This window comes from Schistocerca serialis, chromosome 6 (genome assembly GCF_023864345.2).
Source record: "Schistocerca serialis cubense isolate TAMUIC-IGC-003099 chromosome 6, iqSchSeri2.2, whole genome shotgun sequence".
Classification (NCBI taxonomy): Eukaryota; Metazoa; Arthropoda; class Insecta; order Orthoptera; family Acrididae; genus Schistocerca; species Schistocerca serialis.
In genome coordinates, this window is record NC_064643.1 from 498041834 (window position 1) to 498058957 (window position 17124).

Sequence of the window (17124 nt, forward strand, 5' to 3'; positions counted from 1 at the left end):
AAATAGGGAAAATGTGATGTCACAGGCTCATGTACATTGTGTCAGTGGTCAAAGCTCAAAGCTGAAGGTCGTTTCGCTAAACTTTTGCTTTCTACATTAAACATGACAACATTTTTGCTGTCTACGTTATTATGACAGGTACTTATTACTAGCGACCCGACCTGGCTTGACACGAGTATCGCTAAGCATTGCCGGACGATTTGTCTGGCATAGTAGTAATAGATTACATACTCAAACCTTCTGTCTGTTACTGAACGCCGTATCAAAATTCCTACAGCAGTTCTTGAGATTAGCCTTCTTCACAATTCAGCCAGTTTTCATGACATATTCATAAATTATATACAAAAGCTTCCCTCATGAATCAGTCTATCTATTAGTGAAAAACGTATCAAAATCTGTACACTGTCTCTTGAGATCAACTTTCACCAAAGACAGAAACACTCAGCCATTGACCTTAATTTAGTAATATGTATAGATCTTCCCTTTATGATCAGGTACTCGACACCCTTATACGTACTTATTATCCAAAAACCAAGGAATCTGTCAGCTAATAGCAAGCTAATGTTTAGGTTTCATGGACGTGGAGATATTCAATATATGAGATGTTATTTCATCTAAGACATGTCATTCAACGTTCAAATCGCTCTTAGCACTATGGATCTTAACTTCTGAGGTCATCAGTCCCCTGGACTTAGAACTGCTTAAACATAACTAACCTAATGACATCACACACATCCATGCCCCAGGCAGGATTCGAACCTGTGACCGTAGCAGCAGCGTGGTTTCAGACTGAAGCGCCTAGAAGCGCTCGACCACTTATCGGGTAGTGCAAATATGTAGATGACACGTTCAGCCATCTCCAGGTGTGTGTTTAACACTGGAGATTACTAGTTTACATCGCAACTTTGTATCAAACACTGGTGCGGAAACGCATGCGTATAGGCACTGTCGAGTTTCACACCCTCTTTGAATGTTGCTCCATCTACGGCACGCAGGTGCATACCTTATGATGATACTACGTGCGCGCTATCTGTCGGATTGCGGGCTAACGCAGTTAAAATTTAGGTGTCAAATTAATAAAATTAACTATTGCTAGACGTGTCAGTAATTATAAAATGTTTCCCTTCTGAAGATATTAAAAAAAGTCACCGGGCCCCACGCTTTATCCAGTTGAAAGCCGCTTTCACGATTAGTGAGTTCTTCCGCCAAATGTATTTCCACCAATTTCATTAATAACTGATTTCCAGAAGGATCTTATCGAGGCAGAGATTACTACGAGTTGCTTCCTTCTAGGACCGATGGGTAAATGTTACAATGAGCTCACGAAAGTTACTGAGTACTGTTGAGTCAGGCGTATTATCACAAGGACTTATCGGAAAAATAGTTATAATTCACTTGCAAGAGGTCTCAGATTTTTGGTTTGAATATTTAAGATAAAATTTGGAGATAAAGGTTAGCTTTCCGATTCTCTAGCTTTGCGAATTCATCCGCATCTACGTGATTACCGCGCAATTCACAACGAAGTGACACTACCTGGCAAAGGATTCATCTGGCAGAAGAGTCATTGAAATGTCTTCAAATTATTTCTCCCCCTTTCCACTCTCGAGCAGCGCACGGGAAAAACGAACACTTGACTCTTTCCGTGCGAACTCTGATTTCTCTCATCTTATTATGATGACCATTTCTCCCCATGTAGGTGGGCGCCAACCAAATATTTTCTCACCCTCAGGAGAAAGTTGGTGATTGAAATTTCAAGAAAATATTCTGCTGCAAAGGAAAACACCTTTGTTTTAATGATTGCTACCCCAATTCGCGTATAAAATTCGTCGCACTCCCATCCGTGTTTTTCGATTATACAAAACAAGAGGCCCTCTTTGACCTTTATTGATGTCAATCCTATCTGATGTGGATCCCACACCTCACAGTAATACGCCATAAGATGGCTCACAAGCATGGTGAAGCACTCTGTTTAGCAGACCTGCTGCATTTTTTGTGCCAATAAAACGCAGTCTTTGGTTTGCGTAACTCGCAACATTATCTGTGTGACACATCCAGTTTAAATTATTCGTAATGGTAATCCTGAAGTATTTAGTTACTTCACAGTCTTTAGATTTGTGTGCTTTATCGGGTAACTGTAATTTAAAGAATTTCTTTTACTAGTCTTGTGTCTAACTTCATTATTTACAGCCAATTTCTGCTATTCCCACCATGCAGATATCTTGTCTAAACCATTTTGCAATTGGTTTTGAACATCTGATGACTTTACAAGACTGTAAATGACAGTATCATCTGCAAACAACCTGAGAGGACTGCTCAAATTATCACATAAATCGTTTATGTAGATCATGAACTGCAGAGAGCATTTAACACTTTCTTGGGGAACGCCAGATATTACTTCAGCTTTACCCGATTACTTTCCGTCAGTCACTACGAACTGTGACCTTTCTGACATGAAATCACGAATCCGGTCGCGCAACTGAGACGATAGTCCATAGGCCTGCGATTTGAGGTCACCTGTGAGGAAGGGTATCAAAAGCATTATAGAAATCAAAAAATACGAAATCAATAATATTTGCCTTCCCTATCGATAGCACTCGTTACTTTGAAGGAATAAAAATCTAGTTGTGTTTCACAAAAACAATATTTTCTGAATTGGTACTGACTGTCAATAAAACGTTTTCAACGAGGTAATTCATAGTGTTCGAACACAGTATCTGCTCCAAAATCCTACTGCAAATCGACGTTAGAGACACTGCCCCGTAATTCAGCGGATAATTCCTATTTCCTTTCTTGGGTATTGGTGTAAATTGTGCAACTTTAAAGGCCATTGATGCCTTGCACTTGACGTACGCGTTTCGAGTTGGCAACGTAACAGGTTAACAGGTGAAGAACAAGAAGCACGTGGCGCTGGGCGAAGGGCTTGAACCAATCCTAGGGTGGTAATCGCTGCCGGTCGTGACGTCGAAACTCCCGCATTGCCAGTTTTGGTGTGAACATAAACAACGTGTGTTAGGTATCGTTTCTACCTTGTGCTTGCATTGTACTGTGCTTTGCTTCGCTGTGGTTTAGAAAATTATGACACTCGAAAAACTTCATTCGACTACTGACAATCCTTTGCGTCAAGGTGTGCCGCGAGGGAGCTAGGCACCGAAGTTACTACAGAGAACTCGTGAGTTTTACGAGCAGGAGATGGAATACGCAGGTGTTTCATGGACAGCCATCAGTTCCTGCCGATGAAGTTGTGGAGCGAACATCAAAAGCTCTTGGAACTAGAGAAAGAACATTAGTAAGCAAGCGGGTGATATTGCAGAGGTTGAAAGATGTAGACGTGAGCCGTTAACGATTCCTAGCAGTCTGGATCAGGTAGACTATTGTATGTTTGGCGACTTCATGGAAAGATGGAAAAGCATCCTCACCCTGTCACCGACTTAGATTCTTTCAAGACTGCTGCAATTCTTAGGCATATTTATGCTTAACTACAGCAGGAAAGAGTATCCTACAGTAGTAAAGTTACTAGTGTCTTTAAAAGAAAGTGAATTTTTCATGGTTGGGAAATCGTCACTAAAAATTCCGCAGAAAAGAGCGAATTACCATTGAAAAATGCTAGACGAACGACAAGTTCTGTCGGAAAAGGCTCGAAGCATACTGTTACACAAACTTGTGGGCAAAGAGTGTCATTCGATTTGTGCTGGCGATGGCAACAACAAGACAGTTTTGGCGCTGATTCCGACCACAGTGAGTATGGGGAAGTGGATGGAATTGCACCGCTGTCACCGTAAAGTGCTGAGTGAAAATCTACGAATATCGGTCATTTATTGAATCATTATAATTAAAACGTAGAACAAGAAGTTAGAATCTCGATTATTATTTATTTCGTAAACTACGTACTGTATTGTTTTCAAGCTATTGGTCATCATCAAATGCTTATTTTCTTTATTTCTTTGTTCCATTATCGAAAGTGCGTGATTTGTTATGGTTATATCAAAATTATTATGCTGTTGTTTGTTTGCTGTCATCGTGGTAGTAAGGTAAAAACAAATTCTTGTACACTGAAGAGCCAAAGAAATTGGTACACCTGCCTAATGTCGTGTAGGGCCCCCGTGAGGTCAAGGAGGCGCCGCATCACGACTTAGCATGGACTGCTGGAATTGCCCAAGTCCGTCGGAATGCACATTGGACATGAACAGATGCAGGTGATCGGACATGATGCTCACCTGTCACAGTCGTATCTAGACGTATCAGGGGTCGCGTATCACGCCCCACACCATTATAAAAGCCTCCGCCAGCTTGAACAGTCTCCTGTTGACATGCAGCGTCCACGGATTCATGAGGTTGTCTCCATACCCGTACACGTCCATCTCCTCGGTACAATTTGAAAAGAGATTCGTCCGACCACGCAACACGTTTCTAGTCATCAACAGTCCAACGTCGGTGTTGACAGGCCTAGGTGAAACGAAAGCTTTGTGTCGTGTAGTCATCAAGGCTACAGGAGTGGGCCTTCAGCTCCGAAAGCCCATATCGATGATGTTTCTTTGAATGGTTCGCACGCTGACAGTTGTTGAAGGCCGAGCACTGAAATCTGTAACAACTTGCAGAAGGTTTGCACTTCTGTTACGTTGAACGATTCTCTTCGGTCGTCGTTGGTCCCGCTCTTGCAGGATCTTTTTCCGGGAGCAGCGATGTCGGTGATCTGATGTTTTACCGGATTCCTGATATTCACGGTACAGCCGTGAAATGGCTGTACGGGAAAATCCCCACTTCATCGCTACCTCGGAGATGCTGTGTCCCACCGCTCGTGCGCCGACTGTAACACCACGTTCAAACTCACTTAAATCATGATAACCTGCCATTGTAACAGCAGTAACCGATCTAGCAATTGCGCCAGACACTTTTTGTCTTATATAGGCGTTGCCGACCGCAGCGCCGTATTCTGCCCGGTTACGTATCTATGTGTTTGAATACGCATGCCTATACCAGTTTCTTTGGCGCTTCAGTCTGCAGTTGTTGCTGAGCAGCTTGCACTTAGGAGTTGGAACAGGAAACCGTATCTTCTGTGTGTACAGAGGCTGACCTGCAACATCGATATTGCCATAGAGCCAAACTAACTTGATGTAAAGCGCACTGTCAAGTGCAACATTTCGCCGGCTCAGGTACAGGTACGGATCTCCCGACGAGCGAGCGGTTATATGTGAAATATGGAGCTATTGTGTCATCATACTCTAAGAGGAACCTGTTATACAGTTTTAAAGGGAGCCTTCCCTTTACTAGGTGACTGAAGCTGCTACACCCAGGATACCTTAAGTTACTCATGCTGTCAGTTGTTCATGATTCGAATTCTGGAATGTTTGCCGCGTCTTATTTGTTGAAGGAATTTCGGTATTTAGTAACTCCGCTTTAGCAGCACTGTGATCAGTAACACTCTGTGCTCAATAGCATCTTCCACAAGCAGCACCATTGTCCATTAAGGTCAAAACCGGTCGGTAAGACTCGAGTCAAAGACGGTGTGTGGCATTGCAAGTGTGTGGGCAAGTGGGAACATGCGAGCTGCTTTTAACCTGGCGGAGGTGTCGACAGAATGACTGTACGTCAGCCGTCAAGAGATCAAAGGGGGACTGACGCTCCCACAGGAAAGCACAGAGCGCAGACGAGGACGCCCGGAGCAACACGCCGACAAGGAACGCTACTCAGCGCTGCTGGCGGCCACACGCCGCAGACTGGGGAGGCGCAGCACGCACTCAACTGCCCGGGCTTTCGGGGGCGTGGCTACCGCGCCGCCTGCAGCTGCGTGTAGCGTTCCGCGCGGAAGGTTGCGAGAGCGGTTCGCACTGACTGAGAGATTCCTGGCGTAATGTAAGGCTGGAAGAACGGTGTACTCACCCGAACAAAGTGGCTGTATGCATACGAGGTGCATTCAAGTTCTAAGGCCTCCGATTTTTTTTTCTCCGTACTGGAAAGAGATATAGAAACATGCGCATTGTTTTAAAATGAGGCCGCGTTCATTGTCAATACGTCCCAGAGATGGCAGCACCGTACGGCAGATGGAATTTTACCGCCAGCGGCGAGAATGATAACTGTTTTAAATACTTAAAATGGCGACGTTTTGCTTACTTGAACAGCGTGCAATCATTCGTTTTCTGAATTTGCGTGGTGTGAAACCAATTGAAATTCGTCGACAGTTGAAGGAGACATGTGGTGATGGAGCTATGGATGCGTCGAAAGTGCGTTCGTGGGTGCGACAGTTTAATGAAGGCAGAACATCGTGTGACAACAAACCGAAACAACCTCGGGCTCGCACAAGCCTGTCTGACAATATGATCGAACAAGTGGAGAGAATTGTTTTGGGGGATCGCCGAATGACTGTTGAACAGATCGCCTCCAGAGTTGGCATTTCTGCGTGTTCTGTGCACACAATCCTGCATGACGACCTGAAAATGCGAAAAGTGTCATCCAGGTGGGTGCCACGAATGCTGACGGACTACCACATGGCTGCCCTTGTGGCATGTTGCCAAGCAATGTTGACGCGCAACGACAGCATGAATGGGACTTCTTTTCGTTGGTTGTGACAATGGAAGAGACGTGGATGCCATTTTTCAATCCAGAAACAAAGCGCCAGTCAGCTCAATGTAAGCACACAGATTCACCGCCACCAAAAAAATTTCGGGTAACCGCCAGTGGTGAAAAAATAATGGTGTCCATGTTCTGGGACAGCGAGGGCGTAATCCTTACCCATTGCGTTCCAAAGGGCACTACGGTAACATGTGCATCCTACGAAAATGTTTTGAAGAACAAATTCCTTCCTCCACTGCAACAAAAACGTCCAGGAAGGGCTGCGCATGTGCTGTTTCACCAAGACAACGCACCCGCACATCGAGCTAACGTTACGCAACAGTTTCTTCGTGATAACAACTTTGAAGTGATTCCTCATGCTCCCTACTCACCTGACCTGGCACATAGTGACTTTTGGCTCTTTCCAACAATGAAAGACACTCTCCGTGGCCGCACATTCACCAGCCGTGCTGCTATTGCCTCAGCGATTTTCCAGTGGTCGAAACAGACTCCTAAAGAAGCCTTCGCCGCTGCCATGGAATCATGTGTACATCTGCAGGGCGATTACGTCGAGAAGTAACGCCAGTTTCATCGATTTCGGGTGAGTAGTTAATTAGAAAAAAAATCGGAGGCCTTAGAACTTGAATGCACCTCGTAGAAGTCACAGCTGATCCTTCGAAAGGAACAGATAGCATACGCAGGGCCACGGCCGTTGTTGGGTGTTTTGCCGCCCTCGGCAAAAATTGAAACATGATGCCCCCTTTTTTTGTATACTATCATCGGTCTCCCTGATGTCATACCCCCCTCCACCACCACCGACATCCAATGGCACAACAACGCAAATCTCCTGTTAGACTTTTATTCGTTAAACTAAGATGACCAGATATCCTCATTTTCTGGAGACACTCCTCAATTTGGATGCTTTGTCCTCACTGAATGAGGTTAACAAATGTCCTCGGTTTCTCATTTTTGTCCTCAGTCTTTTGAAATTTCTCGATATAACTGAAAAAGGAGGAACGTGCTAAACATTTAAAACTATAACTCAGTTGAATACGCCAGTGTAACCATATTTGGCAACAATTACGTATTTTATTTAAATGATAATTAAATCGACACCCTAGCTGCAAACAGGCGTTGATACACATCACTGGGGACATGTTGAAAATCTGTGCCCCGACCGGGACTCGAACCAAGGATCTCCTGCTTACATGGCAGATGCTCTATCCATCTTTTTTTTATGTATGTCTCATTTTGTTCTACACTGAATTTATTCGGGGCGGACGTGCGATGACACCCATTTAGGTTCTCCGTTGATCTGTTCATTCAGTTTTTTGTTACAGAGGGTAGCTAACCCTCTGACCGAACACGCTGAGCTACCGTGCCGGCAATCTAAGCCACCGAGTGCACAGACAATAATGCGCCTGCAGGGACTTATCCTTAGCACGTTCCCTGTCAGACCCACATTCCCAACATGCCCACACCACTACATTCATAGTGCTCCTAATAGATGTTTGCCTGCCACGAGTAATGAGAGTGATGGGCAAACATCCATTAGGCGCACTACGAATGTAGTGGTGTGGACATGTTGGGAATGTGGGTCTCACAGGGAGTGTGTAAGTGCACTATTCTCAGTGCCCTCGGTAGCTCAGATGGATAAAGCGTCTTCCAAGTAACCATAAAATCCCGGGTTTGAGTCTCAGTCGGGGCACACATTCCCAACGTGTCCCCAATGTCTGCAGCTAGGGTGTCGATTTAATTATCATTTCGTTCTAGAGAACTGCACGGTCATCAATGGTATCTGTTCTTTCGGGAGCAGATACTATCTTCATACATATTTTATTTAATTGCATCGAAATGGACTAATAAAGGTGTGGAACTATTTTCTGGTACGAATAAATTTTTTCTTGAATTTATAAATTATGCTATATTGATGGGATCCATGTCAAAACATCAAACTAGTCATCAGGATAATCATAATGTTAGTTCGTTTGTTTTAACCGATACATTTTTAGAATCAGGAATAAATCTCATCTCTTTAGTTTTGGGGTAGGTAAAAGTAATGTGTTTACTTTCGTCAAAGTATTTAAGTACTTATTAAGTAAGTGTTCCGTATGCTTTTGAAGACAATTCAGTGTTTAAATTTTTCATGTTTTTCATTTTTGCTCCTCATGTGCTCAACTTTTTTCGTTGTTTCATTTGATAATAATTTTTTCCGAAACTATAATTTTGTCGTCCCAGGTGGTCGCCTTGTCTTGCCTAATGGTAGAAACTGCCCTGCTCAGGACAGAATATCGTTTAACACTTTGCTAGTACGGCTCCCGCCCAACAATACAATTTCTGAGATGGATGTTTTGTTTTCTGCTTAAATTTTTGAGTCCATAAGAGATTTTCGTAGGTCATCTAGATAAAATTACTTATTCTCTTCGTCTTAACTATCGTACATCTTTTAGGAACTAGTCATTTTGTTGCCACAGTCATTTTTTGATTATTGATACACCACAGTGGAGACAGAGATACGAACTACACGAATCTCATGTGTGTCTTCTCATTCGCGATTTATGTTCCTTCCGACGTTATGTACACATCGTGATTGACACTATGCCACAGGATCCATAATCCCAGTTGTATTAATAAATGAAAAGAACACCATCAGGATCACAATGTCTTTTACTGGCGATTACCGGTTTCGATCTACCCTGAAGATTATCTTCAGGTCTGGCGCTGCGTGGTGTTGTTTGTCAACAGTGGTACGAATGACATAAAACGTAAGCATTTTGGGCGTTCCTTCTGTTTCATTTCATCACCCAGCACAAGTGATTTTATTGAGTACCTTCTTTCAGAGACGAAACGCTCATCATCATCGGCGAAAAACTCAGTTCACTTCAAATAAATAACAATAATAAAAAACCCCGTCGAACAGGCCTTGAAGGCCCAATGGTACCGACCGGCCGCCGTGTCATGCTCAGACCGTAGGCGTCACCGGATGCAGATACGGAGGGGCATGTGGTCAGCACACCGCTCCCTCGGCGGTTGTCAGTTTTCGTGACCGGTGCCGCTACTTCTCAGTCACGAGGGCTGAGTGCACCCTGCCTGCCGACACCATTCGACAGACCTCGACAGTGACCCACCCATATGTTAGCCAAACCGACAGCGCTTAACGTCGGCGATCTGTCGGCAAAGACGTTGGCGCACTTCGGATAAGGTAACGTATTATTGGCTACACCACACTTCTCAAATGACACTCTAATATGTGGTCATATATTGCTTCCAATTGCTAGGGACCAGCTGACAGTTCCTGAGGAATGACTGACAGTTCCTATGAAACAACTGACAACTGCAACGGAATTCCTGATCGATTATAGTAAAAGGAAATGAAGGGGTCGGGATGCGTAAACTGTGGCGAAGCCTGTGCACCAACACTCTGTGTGTATTTGACAGTCCATGCATTATGGTGTTTGGTAAAGGTTGTTGTGGAACCGACTAGTGCGTCATTCCATGAGTCTGGCCACCAGTTAGTGTGGAGAGAGAGGTAACACGTTGCACGCCATAAAATACTCATGAACGTCAACGTGACTGCAAGACATCATTCGAGAGCCTACAAACATAGACGAGCATTTGGATGGCTTGAAGTTGGTCAAAGTGTCACTACTGTGGCTCCAGAAATGGGTGAGTTGAAAGTGTCACCTCGCAATTGAAAAAGGCTGCTGAAGGAGGAAATGCTAAACGAAAGCATTCCAGTGGTCGTAGGCGAAAAACCACAATGAAAGAAGGTCGATGTGTATTCCCAGTGGTGAACAGGAACTAACATCTCAAGAGTGATGTACTCTGACGAATCCCGATTTTCAACAGAGAATGTTCGTGATTGTCATCCTTATGGCCTATGCGTTATGGTGTGGGTAGGACTCTTGCACAATGGCCAAACGCTGCTCCATATCTTTGTCTGGGACTCAGAGGTATCACACAGATATTATTCTGGACCATGTTTGCCAGTTGAGGGGTGCAGTAGGTCCCTACTTCTGATTGCAAATTGAAGATATAGAAGGTATGTTATCGCCTGCCTTCTCACTGGACCTAAACCCTATAGGGTGAGAGAGGACAAGTTGCTCTCTCACTTATTTTTGGATACGGAAAATTATTAAAGATTTTGTTACAGTCTTACGCACCTTGAGCCAGACTCTAGAAAGTTAACAGCCTGAGCAGACATTGATGGAGCCTGATAGGGCGCTAAAGCATGAGGCCTTTTTTTTGGTTCTTCATTCGTAGAAACGGCATGTTGGGAGTTGAAAGCAATAGGCAGTGAGCCCCTTCCTCATTAAATCCTGCCATACAGGTCCACAGCTGTACAGGACAGACATGGCAGCTTCTAGTTGAGACAGGTCTCCAGCAGAACAATGCTGAGCTACCTGCAACGGTGCCAGCGGAAGGCCGGGATGGAGGCGCTGGACTGAAGGAATTTGTCTATGCAGTGGAGTCATAAACTGGTCATTGTGTGCAGACCCATGTGCAATAAAAATTTATAAGTTTTTGTGTTCGCCGATACTGCAAATAGGCATGTGGCCCACTTCCATTGGCCACCTCAGTTGGAAAAGAAGCACCAGCAAACGTTTGGAGATAGAATCTTTATTACACCTCACAGCTAGGACTAACATGCTCCAACGCACAGGCGATTTAGATAAATATTAAGATTGTATCTGTTTGCCTGTTGCCACGGGAAGTGACATCACTTTGTAGAAAACCATCTCTCCCCTCCATGAAAACTTAAAAAAGCTAGTAACTGGCGGTTTCTTTTCTTTCAGAGACGCTGGTTTCTTAACTCTTGCACTGGTTCGACATGAGTTTGTGCCGTCGTGTAGGACGGGAGATTTAGCGGCTCTAAAGCCATGTGAAAACGGAACTTTTTCTTTCTGGAGAGGTGCGAAGCACTCGACTGCTGGACTTTTGTCTTTAAGCATCTTCTGTTCGAAGCTCTGGCATGTGTGGTTTGTACTTGAGACCTGTCCTAAGACTGACTTCACTTGCGAGTAGTTAGACAGGGGAGCCTGTAGTGAAGTTCTTACTGTATTGACAGTGTGACTTCAAACGTCTCGGACTACTCGTCTGCCAAGGGCAGACTTATTCGGTTTCGGTTTACCAGTGTTAACGTTTGGTATCTTTGTGCACTCTCTCGTATAAGTGAGCCTAATTGGTCCTTGGAACGACCAGCGAAGGGGTGTGTCATACACTGAAATCTCCCGTGATTTCAGGGCTCTGGTAGAGAGTGAACTGCGATCTGTCTGCCTGATAGCTAAACCGTGAGATTTTTGCATTTCTTTCGCGGCCGCGGTTGATTCACAGGTGCCGCCTCCACATCTCGGACTGCTGCGCACTTCTCGTCAGCTGCAATTTACACTACTGGCCATTAAAATTGCTACACCAAGAAGAAATGCAGATGATAAACGGGTATTCGTTGGAAAAATATATTATACTAGAAGTGACATGTGATTACATTTTCACGCAATTTGGTACCATAGATCCTGAGAAATCAGTACACAGAACAACCACCTCTGGCCGTAATAACGGCCTTTATACGCCTGGGTATTGAGTCAAACAGAGCTAGGATGACATGTACAGGTACAGCTGCCCATGCTGCTTCAACATGATACCACAGTTCATCAAGACTAGTGACGAGCCAGTTGCTCGTCCACCATTGACCAGACGTTTTCAGTTGGTGAGAGATCTGGAGAATGTGCTGGCCAGGGCAGCAGTCGAACATTTTCTGTATCCAGAAAGGCCCGTACAGGACCTGCAACATGCGGTCGTGCATTATCCTGCTGAAATGTAGGGTTTCGCAGGGATCGAATGAAAGGTAGAGCCACGGGTCGCACATCTTAAATGTAACGTCCACAGTTCAAAGTGTCGTCAATGCGAACAAGAGGTGACCGAGACGTGTAACCAATGGCACCCCATACCATCACACCGGGTGATACGCCAGTATGACGATGACGAATACACGTTTCCAATGTGCATACACCGTGATGTCGCCAAACACGGATGCGACCATCATGATGCTCTAAACAGAACCTGGATTCATCCGAAAAAATGACGTTTTGCCATTCGTGCACCCAGGTTCGTCGTTGGGTACACCATCGCAGACGCCCCTGTCTGTGATGCAGCGTCGAGGGTAACCGCAGCCATGGTCTCCGGGCTGATAGTCCATGCTGCTGCAAACGTCGTCGAACTGTTCGTGCAGATGGTTGTTGTCTTGCAAACGTCCCCATCTGTTGACTCAGGGATTGGAACGTGGCTGCACGATCCGTTACGTCCATGCGGATAAGATGCCTGTCATCTCGACTGCTAGTGATACGAGGCCGTTGGGATCCAACACGGCGTTCGTATTACCCTCCTGAACCCACCGATTCCATATACTGCTAACAGTCATTGGATCTCGACCACCGCGAGCAGCAATGTCACGATACGATAAACCGCAATCGCGATAGGCTACAATCCGACCTTTATCAAAGTCGGAAACGTGATGGTACACATTTCTCTTCCTTACACGAGGCATCACAACAACGTTTCAGCAGGCAATGCCGGTCAGCTGCTGTTTGTGTATGAGAAATCGGTTGGAAACTTTCCTCATGTCAGCACGTTGTAGGAGTCGCCACCGGCGCCAACCTTGTGTGAATGCTTTGAAAAGCTAATCATTTGCATATCACAGCATCTACTGCCCGTCGGTTAAATTTCGTATATGTAGCACGTCATCTTCATGGTGTAGCAATTTTAATGGCCGGTAGTGCACGAAGCAAATAGGGTAACGTACTGCTGCTCCGGACTTGTCAGAGCGCACAGATTTCAATCGCCCTTGCTCTCAGCTGCGCCTATACTGAGAAATCTCTGTAGATTTTCAGTCAAAGTCTGCTCAGCGTCAGATCAGTTCAGATTGTGTTATCCACATTATTAGTGTCAGAGTACTTGATCGCTTCTACCACCCAGGATATTTGTCCATTGGTCTCCTAATCCAACTGTTAGTTGTTTACAGTATTCAAACAATAACTACAATTTATATCTGTTTTTTCTTTTAAAAAATAAATGTTGTTAGTGAACTAAATTTTGCATACCCTCTCAATCAATTTATATAGTCACCCTAGGGGTTAACTTTCATTGTGGCGTCCCATGCCATGGTATGTTTCATGGCATGCATGGGATGCTCTAGGGAGATGTTCTTCTCAACAAATACCCCCTCCCCAAAGCATATAAGAACTGAAAACCGCCTTGAGAGAGGAGTGGGACAATATCCCCCAAGAATTCCTCAACAGGTCGGTAGCTACAGTGAATAAGAAGTGCAAAATGTGCATTAGTGTGGCGAGGAGTGCATATTCTTTACGGAGATTCCGATATACACTCCTGGAAATGGAAAAAAGAACACATTGACACCGGTGTGTCAGACCCACCATACTTGCTCCGGACACTGCGAGAGGGATGTACAAGCAATGATCACACGCACGGCACAGCGGACACACCAGGAACCGCGGTGTTGGCCGTCGAATGGCGCTAGCTGCGCAGCATTTGTGCACCGCCGCCGTCAGTGTCAGCCAGTTTGCCGTGGCATACGGTGCTCCATCGCAGTCTTTAACACTGGTAGCATGCCGCGACAGCGTGGACGTGAACCGTATGTGCAGTTGACGGACTTTGAGCGAGGGCGTATAGTGGGCATGCGGGAGGCCGGGTGGACGTACCGCCGAATTGCTCAACACGTGGGCCGTGGGGTCTCCACAGTACATCGATGTTGTCGCCAGTGGTCGGCGGAAGGTGCACGTGCCCGTCGACCTGGGACCGGACCGCAGCGACGCACGGATGCACGCTAAGACCGTAGGATCCTACGCAGTGCCGTAGGGGACCGCACCGCCACTTCCCAGCAAATTAGGGACACTGTTGCTCCTGGAGTATCGGCGAGGACCATTCGCAACCGTCTCCATGAAGCTGGGCTGCGGTCCCGCCCACCGTTAGGCCGTCTTCCGCTCACGCCCCAACATCGTGCAGCCCGCCTCCAGTGGTGTCGCGACAGGCGTGAATGGAGGGACGAATGGAGACGTGTCGTCTTCAGCGAAGAGAGTCGCTTCTGCCTTGGTGCCAATGATGGTCGTATGCGTGTTTGGCGCCGTGCAGGTGAGCGCCACCATCAGGACTGCATACGACCGAGGCACACAGGGCCAACACCCGGCATCATGGTGTGGGGAGCGATCTCCTACACTGGCCGTAGACCACTGGTGATCGTCGAGGGGACACTGAATAGTGCACGGTACATCCAAACCGTCATCGAACGCATCGTTCTACCATTCCTAGACCGGCAAGGGAACTTGCTGTTCCAACAGGACAATGCACGTCCGCATGTATCCCGTGCCACCCAACTTGCTCTAGAAGGTGTAAGTCAACTACCCTGGCCAGCAAGATCTCCGGATCTGTCCCCCATTGAGCATGTTTGGGACTGGATGAAGCGTCGTCTCACGCGGTCTGCACGTCCAGCACGAACGCTGGTCCAACTGAGGCGCCAGGTGGAAATGGCATGGCAAGCCGTTCCACAGGACTACATCCAGCATCTCTACGATCGTCTCCATGGGAGAATAGCAGCCTGCATTGCTGCGAAAGGTGGATATACACTGTACTAGTGCCGACATTGTGCATGCTCTGTTGCCTGTGTCTATGTGCCTGTGGTTCTGTCAGTGTGATCATGTGATGTATCTGACCCCAGGAATGTGTCAATAAAGTTTCCCCTTCCTGGGACAATGAATTCACGGTGTTCTTATTTCAATTTCCAGGAGTGTAGATCTTTGTGTGAGGAGTCTGACCTGCGCTAAACATGAACATTATTTATGTGTGTTATCCTGCTTTTCCATGTGGTGAAATCTCTACTATTTTTCGTTATAAATACAGCACTCCATATCTATTACGTCTGTGCTGTGTTTCATGTCGTCCATCATTGCCTGTGATCATTCCTGTCCAACAATGTCTCCGTTCCTAGCAATTGTCAAGCAGTGTAAGATGTACTAAAACAGCAAAGATCAAATTATTATCGTTTATGTAATAGATGAAATGCTGCACATGGGAAATAAAATACCCTTGAGCCAAAAAAATGTAAAGCTAAATAAATATAATAAACCGGATTTTATTTGCCTAGAGCTACACTGCTTCCATCGTTGACTCAGTACGGCTCACAGAAAAGAAAGAATTACAAACAATGTACGCTCCAGAAAAAAAGAGTTAACAACAGATGTGTATCTGGCATCCCATAAATTGGCAATATATCGCAAAACGTTGCAAATGTCTTCAAAAAACACGAGGTAAAGGTTGGACTCTCTGCATCCAATAAACTACTGAAGTTAATACATAGTATAAATGTGTTCACAATCCTTACTCAAATTCTGGAATATACAAATTATCATGCCAAGAATGCTCCGTTTTCTGCATATGATAAACAGGTTGAGATTTTCACACCAGGTGTATAGAGCACAATGGAGCCTGCACAGACAACAGACACACATCAGCAAAAGCCATACACATACATGATGTTGGACACCAATTTGGATATGTGGATAAAAGTGTCAAAGTACTTCATTAGCTAAATAAAACGGAGCGAGGTGGCGCAGTGGTTAGACACTGGACTCGCATTCGGAAGGACGACGGTTCAATCCCACGTCCGGCCATCCTGATTTAAGTTTTCCGTGATTTCCCTAAATCACTCCAGGCAAATGCCGGGATGGCTCCTCCGAAAGGGCACCGCCGACTTCCTTCCCCATCCTTCCCTAATCCGACGAGACCGATGACCACGCTGTCTGGTCTCCTTCGTCAAACAACCAACCAAGCTAAATAAAGGTCACAAAAGGAATCCGTTGGAGGAACTGAGACACATTCTCATCACAAAAATCTTTAAACTGCTACAGATGCCTTACTTATGCCCTGTGTGACGCGTTTCTGGAAATATTTCTCATATTTAAGAGATTTTCTCATGGAATGTCGGATATATGCGTGATGTTTGTGACGTGTGAACTGCTGCATTATTCTGGCGTCTTTACTGTAATGTAAGCAAGGGTAATTTTGCAATGAATGGTGTTTATTTATCTGCAGACTGCGACAAGTCTGTAAATACGTTTTGTTTCCGGATTTCATCGTAGCTACTTACGCTGCAAGTCACACATATTAACTTATACATCACTCATACAGTTGACACTCAACAGTACACATTAAAAAGATAAACATACAATAACAGGGAGCCACAAAGGTATGTTACATTTGGCAGCAGTGATATGAAGCTACAGATTGTCTATATCTATCTCATACTCCGCAAGGCACCTAATGGTGCGTGGCGGAGGGTACTTTTTGTACCAGTAACTGAGCCCTCCATCCCTGTTCTACTCGCGAGTAGCGCCTGTGGGGAATGAATTGTCTGTCATCTGTTTTTCCCGTTATTTGTTTTATATGGTCATTCCACTTAGGGCCCGCTGGATAGTTACTTCTAGATATTTTACGGCCGATGCTGTTCCAGCGGTTTGCCATCAATAGTCTAGCTGTACGGTAGTGGATTTCTTTTCCTATGTAAACGCA